The following is a 9,825-nucleotide window of genomic DNA, read 5'->3' on the forward strand; positions in this document are numbered from 1 at the left end:
TCTTAGAGGCTGTTGGACTTTGGAGGTCTTTATTAACAAACAAATATCCCAGGAATCAAAGCCAAGAGATAATAACTTGTTAGCACAGCCAGTGATCAATGTGAATCCTAACTAGGTCCCTAATTGCCTAGATGCTATCCAATTTCCAGTGGAGAGAAGAGGCTGGCAAGGTCAGGGGTGAACACACGCTCTGCTGCTATTAGTACATCGAGACAGTCTCTCCAAATTGTGGATTTCTTTGTCATAAATATTGCTTCAATATATTATGTCCATTACTACCAATCTAGCCCAGACTTTTGTAACCCCAAGCCTGTCTCTTCCAGGCTCTCTTAATATTAACCATCATGCACATACCCACCAAACAGATCCCCCTCAAATGCCACTTTTCTCCTCTGCTGAAGAATCCTGAACGATTCTCCACTGCCCATCAAGTTACTACTCTCACCCCAGCATTCAAAAGCAAACCTATCCGTATTCCTCTGACTTTAATTTTCATTGCTCCCCTTCCCTTCACTGTATACAGCTTCTTAAAGTTTTCTCTATGAGTTCCAGGCTCTTCCTGTTTCCCTTTATTTTCTTTTCACATTCTCCTAACATTCTTTCTCACTTCCTATCCAGACTCCACTTATCTTTCAAGTACTACTCCCCTCAAGAAGGCTTCTAGTAACTTCACCCAGCATGGCTCTCTCTCTTTCCTGTACCACAGAGTTGAGGGTGTTGTTAAATGCATTTAGCATTTGATTGTGTAATTCTATTTTGTTCTCCATTACAACTGTGTATGTTTTGTTCCCCTCTCACCACTCCTTGCTTCTAAACACAAGTCTCTTCACTGTTGTGGCCTCTCCCGATGTGGCGCGCAGGCTCTGGACGCGCAGGCTCAGCAGCCATGGCTCACGGGCCTAGCCCCTCCGTGCCATGTGGGATCTTCCCGGACCGGGGCACGAACCTGTGTCCCCTGCATCAGCAGGCGGACTCTCAACCACTGCGCCACCAGGGAAGCCCCACAAGTCTCTTCAGAGAGCAAACCTTGTCATAACCTTAATTTGTACTCCCTCCTGCATTTATCATGTACTGAAACACAAGAAACACTTCCTCAGTGATTGACTGAAATGAAAACAAAATGATAATTATAAATGGATATGATACAGTTATTAAAGCATGCTAGAGAGAAACTTCCCTTGATAATACTTAATTGGCATTAACTTTAAGATATTCTCTACTATAAGTAGCAAACTTACATGCCATTATAGACTAGTCTATAATTCATCATTTCAGACCAACTTCCCCCAAACAAACTCAAAGACCTCTTTCCTCTCAGAACGGATGGAAACAAAGAACCAAGCATGGCTCTTAGGTTTCATACCTCCAAAGTCCAGGGTTATGTGTATGTGCAGACAGACTCTAATTGCTTTGGATATGGCCTCAATCAATCCAAAACCCCTTTGCACTACTTTGACAATCTCTGCATGGCTGCCATGAACTTTCAGAGCATGCATAATGTGACAACAGAGCCCAGGTTCCTCCTAAAGCTGGTCAAAGAGGGCATGGTGAAGGTTCTCAGCAAAGGCATCCATTGTGAATTTTGAATACAGAAAACCTCACCTGAAAATATAATTCTGACTCTGAAGGCTGTTTTTCATAGCCTTCTCGATGCATTTCATCCTGCAAATACTTTGAAGTGCAGCTGCTGTTTTTAACTTTTAATTTAAAAAACAAAACATAAAAACAGTTTAGCTCTTCCCACTTTTCCCCCTATTTATTTGAGGTCAGTGTTTTTTGCACAAAATTGTGTAAGTTAATTTTGAAGATTGAATTGGAAAGACTTTTCAAAGAGAATTGTATGTAATGATGTTTTATTGTATTTTTAAAAGTCATTTAATTTGAAAGTTATTTAATTATCCCTGCTTCTTTATATTCATGCCCTTATGTAATCCCATTTTCTTGAGTGTGGGTGGGACCTATGACTTGCTTTTAACCAACAGACTATGGCACAGGGATGGGATGTCATTTCCATGTTTATGTTACATAAGATTGTAACTTCTATCTTGCTAGCTAATTCTCTTTTCACTTTTCAGCTGGCATGCTCTGATGAAGCAAGTAGCCATTTTGGAGAGGCCCACATGGCAAAGAACTGAGGGTGGCCTCCAGCGTACAGTAAGCTAGGAACTGAGGCCCTTATTCCACCGCAACAACCCCCTAGAAACAGAATTTTGCTAACAAACACATGAGCTTGTTAGCAGGTCCTTCCCCGGCTGATTCCTCAGATGAGACCCAGCCCTGACCAACACCTTGATGGCAGCCCATGAGAGACCCTGATGCAGAGAACCCAGCTAAGCTATGCCCAGATTCCTGACACACCAAAGCTGTGAAATGATCAAAGGGTATTGTTTTAAGTCACCAAGTTTGTAGTAATTTATATGCAGCAATGGATAATAAATATAGGATGTTAAAGAATATCTGTGTGATTCTTTCCATTGAAGATGTACCTGTCAAAAGAACCAAACTTGTGATTCAAATATTCATTGTGGAATCGCACATCATGGAAGCTCATACAATCATGCTGGAGAGATTAAGAATGTCTTACATAATACCTGGTAGAAGCTTGAAAGTACAGACAGCTATCATTGAGCATTCACATTATAACTTTGTTTGAAACCTGGCCCCAGTGTTCAAAAAGTAAAGTTTAGAAGAGGCTGGGAATTTGTTCACTTTAAAAGAGTCTATGTCAGTTGTCTCTGACAAAGGCCACACATTTTTAAAGGAGCTAAAGCTTCATAGTATAACACTAAGGTGAGCATTTCATGACTAAGTATATGAATTATATTTGATGTGCATTAATTGGTAAACATCTTCTAGCTAGATAGTCAATGGGAAAGAAAACTGAAGGGTTTGAAAAGCTAGGGAGTAGAGAATTGCTAATTAGAAAAAAAATTGTGGCTCTTTTTACAGGTTTACATCTCACACCACTGCATGATTGGCTCTTTGTTATAGTTTGGTTCATTATTATTTAGCAGCTGGGGGAGCCCACAGACATTTTGAATCTTTCTCCTAGGAACTTATGATTTCTTTGGTGAAACAGTAGTTCCTAGACTTTTGGATTTCAAGAACCAGGAAAAAAAAAAAGGTAGTTGGATGAATAGATGGATTGAGTATTTTGCCATAGACAGTAAGCTTCATTTTGCCAAGTTAGTACATTAAAACAACAACAACAAACGTGTTGTCACTGTCATTTCATAAGGAAAGGACAACTCAACCACAAGTAGTAAAGTCATAATCTCAAAATAAAACAGAACTTTAATTTCAATAAATCCATCTTTAAGAAAAATTCACCACATTGTCCATATTTTTCTCTTTTCCTGGTAGTTCATCACAGCATTTGTGAGCCCTGGGCTAAAGCAATATCCTAAGAGAGCAGAAGCTAAGAGACTTTTGACCTAAGACTACCTGGAACGCCTCTAAGGAGGTTCAACTCGTTTAGGAAATTCAAGGTGAGCTTCTTTTTGTAAGGTACAAGTGACAATAGCTGATGATTACGGAGAAGTTTACCAGAGGTATGTACATACCTCTGTACATATTCAGACCTTTTAAAATGTAGTGATTATCAGGCTTAAATATTTTAACAAAATTCCTCCCCGTTCCCCCATAGGACAGACATGGTTGGGCAGAAATATTACTCTGATCATTGTCTCAGTTATCTCCTCTTCTGGAAGGCCAGGTTTCTGTGACCCAGAAGTGACAACCCAGCCACCACTGCGTCCAGGCAGCAGCCATCTTGAATCAAGGTATGGAAGCACAAGGAAATAACCTCTGGAGGCTTCCAAACCCAAGCCTAAAATGTCAAGTGATGGCAAGCATCACATCCACATTTTACACCCCTCCTTAAGGAACAAAACTAAGTCCCCACAGGACCTACAAGTCCCCAGAGATCAACAGACTCTTTGGTGCACTCTGACAGGAGAAGCGCATCATGGCTGGATAGGTATCAGCCTCTGATCTCCAAATATGTCTGTCGGTGAACGTGCAAGCGGGCTGCTCAGCCACTGATGCTGACAGGACTTTGGAATATATCACAGGACTTAATTGGAAAGCGCGTGATCCTCCCACGGATTTAGTTCCTTTCTCTTTCTTTGGAGGTGACCTCTCGTGGTGCCTATTCTCTCTCTCAGACACCTTGGGGAGCCGCTGCCTTGGGGAGCCGCTGCTGAGGGAAGCACACAGGCGTCTGTTGTGGAAAAGAGCAGTACCTGAGACGGATATCAGGGCCAACATGAAGCTGATTGGCACACGTTAAAATGCAACATAATAGTGTATTCGTCGCAGTGGCCCTCTCCTGCCGTTGGCTCATGAGGAATAATGATGGCTCACTGACAGAAGCAGGGACTCGCCCGCTTCATAACATTGTCGTGCTGACGGTTTGAAGAGCCCCACCGTCACTTGCATTTGGCTGGGAACAGCAGCCATTCACTCTTTCAGGCAGGGTGCTGAAAACAGACCCACTGCCACGCACAATACTGGCCATTCTGAAAGGCTTAAGTAAAGCATTCTCTGCCATAATTTCCATTGTGGTTCTTCCCCACTGTTTATATAATACGGCCAGGAGTGGGAGCGGTGCAGACAACAAACGCGGGAGCTGAGTTTTCCAGGGAGAGGATTACCAAGCTTCCTACAGAGGCAGGCATGCCACAGCACACACAGCCTCCTGCCTTATTAAAGCAGCCCTTTCCTGGGAAAAGAACATTGCCAGGGAAATAATGCATTAATTTGGCATTTCCTTAGGTCTCACTCAGCATGCAGTGTGCTTCCCTAAGCATGAAAACAGCACATCTTCACAGAAACGTTTCTAAAATGATGTGCCTACTCATAGAAAAGATCAATTTGAATAGATTCAATCCCCAAGAGGGGAATTCAATAAGAAAAGTTTTCAACTAAAGTCAAGACAGATTGTCCAACTAGTTTTCAAGCCCAGCATAGACCATTATCCTTGTCCATATTTCAGCTTCTCAACCTTCTCTCATTCCCTCTCCCACTATGTATATACACGCACACACACACATTTATTTGTAGCTCTTGGTACACTGAGAACAAAGCTCTTGCTATGTCAGCATAAAGGCCATTGCTGTTCAAGTGAGGGAAAAAAAGTGTGCTCCAATATAGGGAACAGAAACCTAAAGTTACTGAATGCGACTTTTGCCTGAGAGACTATATTTGGGTTGTTGAAAGTTAGACTAAGAGAGATGAAATAGTATTATAAACTGGGGGTTGGGGGAGGATTGAGAAAGAAAGAGAGAGATTGGTTGAGTAAAACGCTAGGTGGTGGGTACAGTGTTGAAAACACAGATCAGAGAGGTCAAAGGCCATACTTAGTGCAGAACAGCCAAAATGGAATTAGACTTTAAAAGTACAATTAGCAGGGCTTCCCTGGTGGCGCAGTGGTTGGGAGTCCGCCTGCCGATGCAGGGGACGCGGGTTCGTGCCCTGGTCCGGGGGGATCCCACATGCCGCGGAGCAGCTGGGCCCGTGAGCCATGGCCGCTGAGCCTGTGCGTCCAGAGCCTGTGCTCCGCAGCGGGAGAGGCCACAACAGTGAGAGGCCCCCGTACCGCAAAAAAAAAAAAAAAAAAAAAGTACAATTAGCAGATAGAGGGCCAGAAGCCATGCATTGCAACAGGAAGTGATCATTCTAAATGGCTAAGGAGAGGATAGAAATCCAGAAGTCAGTGCTGCTGAGGAGGGAGGCTGGAACGCCCCGAATCAAGTACAAGAGGACAAAACACACGACCCACCAACACTAGGATTCATTGAGTGAAAAATTCAACAGCTATGTTTTTTTTCTTTTCCTTTCATTCATAGCTCAAGTGTTGTTGCAACTGAATTCCCCAGGCTGTTTCTTGCCTGGTTTTTACCACGGAGACCTAACTGCTGGAAAAGCAGAAAGCTAAAAATCCTCTAAGACCTGATTCCAATATTCTCTGCATTTTCTGAGCCAATAACTTATGATACCATAAATACAGGACTTATTATTGCCATCCTCCATCCCTTCATAAGTGCCTGAGAACAATCTGTCCCAAGTAACTTTAATACTTACAAAATCAGGAACCATGCTGGTTAAGTTAGCTCAATAGGTAAGAGCCCCATACTAAGAAGCAAAGAGTATAAAGTAGTGGTTTCCCAATGTGGCTGCCCATTAGAATCACCTGGACAGCGTGTTAAAACTCCCCATTCCAGTGATGTAGATCAAAGGACACAAATTTTCAGTTATCTTGATCTTGGTAACCATTTTACGATGTCTATGTATATCAAATCATCACATTTAAAATTTTAAATATATACAATTACATTTGTCAACTATTCCTCAATAAACTTTTAAAATAAAGTTTTAAAACAGAAAAAGAAAAAGGAAAACCAACAGCACACATGCATACAAAATACTCCATTCCAAGGCTCTATCCTAGACCAATTAAGTGAAAATTTCTGGGGTGAGACAGAAGCATTCTTTTTTTTTTTTTTTTTTTTTAAGCTTGAGAACCACTGGTATTGAGAAATCCCTGTGGCCTCAACAACTTTAATCAGCTCCACACTCCTGGATGGCAGTCTCAACCCCACCCTGTCCAAGCCCTCAAATATTGGCCAGTAAACCTTAGAAACCTCCAAAGTAAACATGGACAGCCCAGTACCAATCCTTCTCCTCACCCGGCAGAGGCACTCTTAGGTACCAACAGAGTCAAAAGCTTGATGATAAAGGCCAACAGAGGTGGTTTCAGAAAGCAAGTAGCAGATTCAAGTTTGCAAAAGAAATTTCACCCATGAAATAAATGTGAGCTTTTATGTCCTTCCACCTAACCTCTTGAATAATATATATCCTCTAAACACTATTGCAGGTATCATTTCAGGGCCAAAAGTGGGGAGGTTTCTACTCAATTCTGTGGGCTGACAAACAGTAACTGGACCACTACTAGTGCTTTTCTGACCTTCGGGATTTTTGCTGTATGTTGAACATTCTTCCTTCGTGAGAAGTAACCCACTAACATTCAAGGTTTGCTCTGATCCCACAGGCTTCTTCTTTATTCTTAGGGACTCAAATCAGAAAGCAATTCCAAAAATTCCCTGCTTGATTTTTTTTTTGTATCAATTGAAGTCAGAAAGGTTGAGGGAGCTCTTCCTTAATCCAAACACACAAAATGATACTATATATATAATGCTTTCTATATTGTCATATATTTGCTACAGCATGCACTACAAAACCCTTTTCTACAGTAAATTTTTATGCCTCCATTCTTCATGAGGATGATTTTGTTAGTCCTGACTTTAAAACTTACTTCTGAGTCAAAATCCCACCACCTCCTAAAACTCTTTAACATATTTCCCTCTACACTATTCTCCTTATTTCTTATAATTCTCCTGAATTATTCTGGCATTTGTGCTATTATATCTTTTTTTAAAAACTTGCAATGGCTCCCCAATGCCCACTGAATGAAGTTCAAGCTCCACAGGCTGCCTTTCAAAATATTCCATAATCTGATTCCAACCTTAATTCCTAGTCTTTTAGTTAACTGACCTCTTACTGTCCCTGAAACATGCCATGCATGGGCCCATCAATGCACTGTACAAGTGCAATTCCCTTCACAGTGACGGTCATCTCCCCACTTCTCTATGCTGGACTCATTGAATAAAAGGGTTATCTTGCTTGATCCCAGGTCATGAGTCCTTAACCTGAAGTCTATCCACTCGCTGGGGTCTTTAAATGGATTTATAAGGTATGCATACCTCTTGAAATCATTGTGCATGCACACAGTAGGCTGGACCTTTGGTGGCCTGTACTAAATTTTGCCTCCCAGTATTCATGTGTGTGTGTATTTTCCTCCCGTGAACTTGGGTAAGCTCTGTGATCTACTTTAATAGAATTTGGAAGAAGTGTCTCTGTGCCAGTTTTGAGATCTAGCCTTAAGATTTCAACCTTTGAGGAAAGCCAGCTGCCATGTAAAAATCCCGGCGACTCTGAGACCACCAGACTGTTGGAAGTCCAAGCAGCCACATGGAGATGCCCATGAGGAAGACATCTGAAGCCGATGGCCAAAAGCTAGCAGCTGCCACGAACTTCCAGCCGTGTGAGTGACGGCTTTTTGGAATTTCCAGCTTCCCTAGTGTCCCAGTGACACCAGATGAAGCAGAAGAATCACCTGCCAATGAACAGAATCATGAGAAATTTTTAAAAAACAAAAACTGTTGTTTGGGGGTGGTTTCTTCCACAGTAGTGGACAGTAAAACAGAAGATACGTGGATGCTCCTGAGTGCAGATTTTTCTGGGAAAAGGGTTCAGATTCTCAAAGGAATTAGTGACACAAGACAAGTTAAGTATCTTTATATGAGGAGATCCCTGTAAAGCATTTAAAATAGCACCAGCCATATGGTAAGCACTCAGTAAGCCTTTAGCTGTTATTATTATTATGTAGCCAACAGTCCACTCTAAATATTTCAAGGAAGAATCTCAGGAAGGCAAGTCATCGCTATGGTTGAGAGAGAAGCCAAAATTATAATAAAAAAGAAACAAAAACAAAAATCTGTGCATTAAATCTGATGGGTGAGTAGAAAATAGGATAAACAGCCCTGAATCAGGAAACTCAGAAATAGGGTGGGCAAAGTTTCAAAAGATCATATGGGAAAATTCAAGGTTTAGCTTGAACAGAAAGTGTGCACTAAGAATCCCCCTTTTCCCGCTCTATACAAAGTACTTAACGACATCCTGGACTGCCCTGATCAATTTGGAGTAAAGGCCCTAGGATGGAAGAATGGGTGCCGATCAGGCTGAATTTTGGTTGCAGAGGAGGTAAGTTGCAGGAGTGCATGCCCAACAGCCCCTACATTTTCAGTGAGGCAGGAACTCATTCTCTCTGAGTGACCAGGGATGGGAAGGGTACTGGGAAGACTGGTGAAGGTTCCAAATGTCCATTGTAGGAACAGGAAGAGCAGCCAGCCAGAGATGAGTGAAATGATGGCCAGGTAGCATGGAGGGCTCAACTATAGCTGCAGGGCTTAGAATGAAATGTAGATCACTGCTCATAAACAGACATCTCACCAGAATTCTTCCTTGATTTGCAAAAATGATACACAGGCAGTAATCTGTGTCTGGAGATGATGGGAGGAAGCAGGATGGCCATTTGCCAGCACTGCTGTCAGGAGGAATTAGGCACTGGGTTTGAGAGCAACCCACATGACTGTCAAAGTCCCTCCTTGCCCAAGGACTTCCTAGCATTTGTTGGCTTCTTGACCTTGGACAGATTACTTAGCCATTCTGTGTTTCAGTCTCCTCATTTGGAGACTCAGAATGACCGTTTTGAGATTATATAAAAATAATGCAGGGAAAAAAAAACAGCTGGAGGAATCAGACTCCCTTACTTCAGACTATAGTACAAAGCTACAGTAATCAAGACAATATGGTACTGGCACAAAACCAGAAATATAGATCAATGGAACAGGATAGAAAGCCCAGAGATAAACCCACGCACCTATGGTCAAATAATCTATGACAAAGGAGGCAAGGATATACAATGGAGAAAAGACAGTCTCTTCAATAAGTGGTGCTGGGAAAACTGGACAGCTACATGTAAAAGAATGGAATTAGAGCACTCCCTAACACCATACACAAAAAGAAACTCAAAATGGATTAGAGATCTAAATGTAAGACCGGACACTATAAAACTCTTAGAGGAAAACATAGGAAGAACACTCTTTGACATAAATCACAGCAAGATCTTTTTTGATCCACCTCCTAGAGTAATGGAAATAAAAACAAAAAATAAACAAATGGGACCTAATGAAACTTAAAAGC

This window comes from Neophocaena asiaeorientalis, unplaced genomic scaffold (assembly GCF_003031525.2).
Source record: "Neophocaena asiaeorientalis asiaeorientalis breed wild unplaced genomic scaffold, Neophocaena_asiaeorientalis_V1.1 scaffold92, whole genome shotgun sequence".
NCBI classification, from domain to species: Eukaryota; Metazoa; Chordata; class Mammalia; order Artiodactyla; family Phocoenidae; genus Neophocaena; species Neophocaena asiaeorientalis.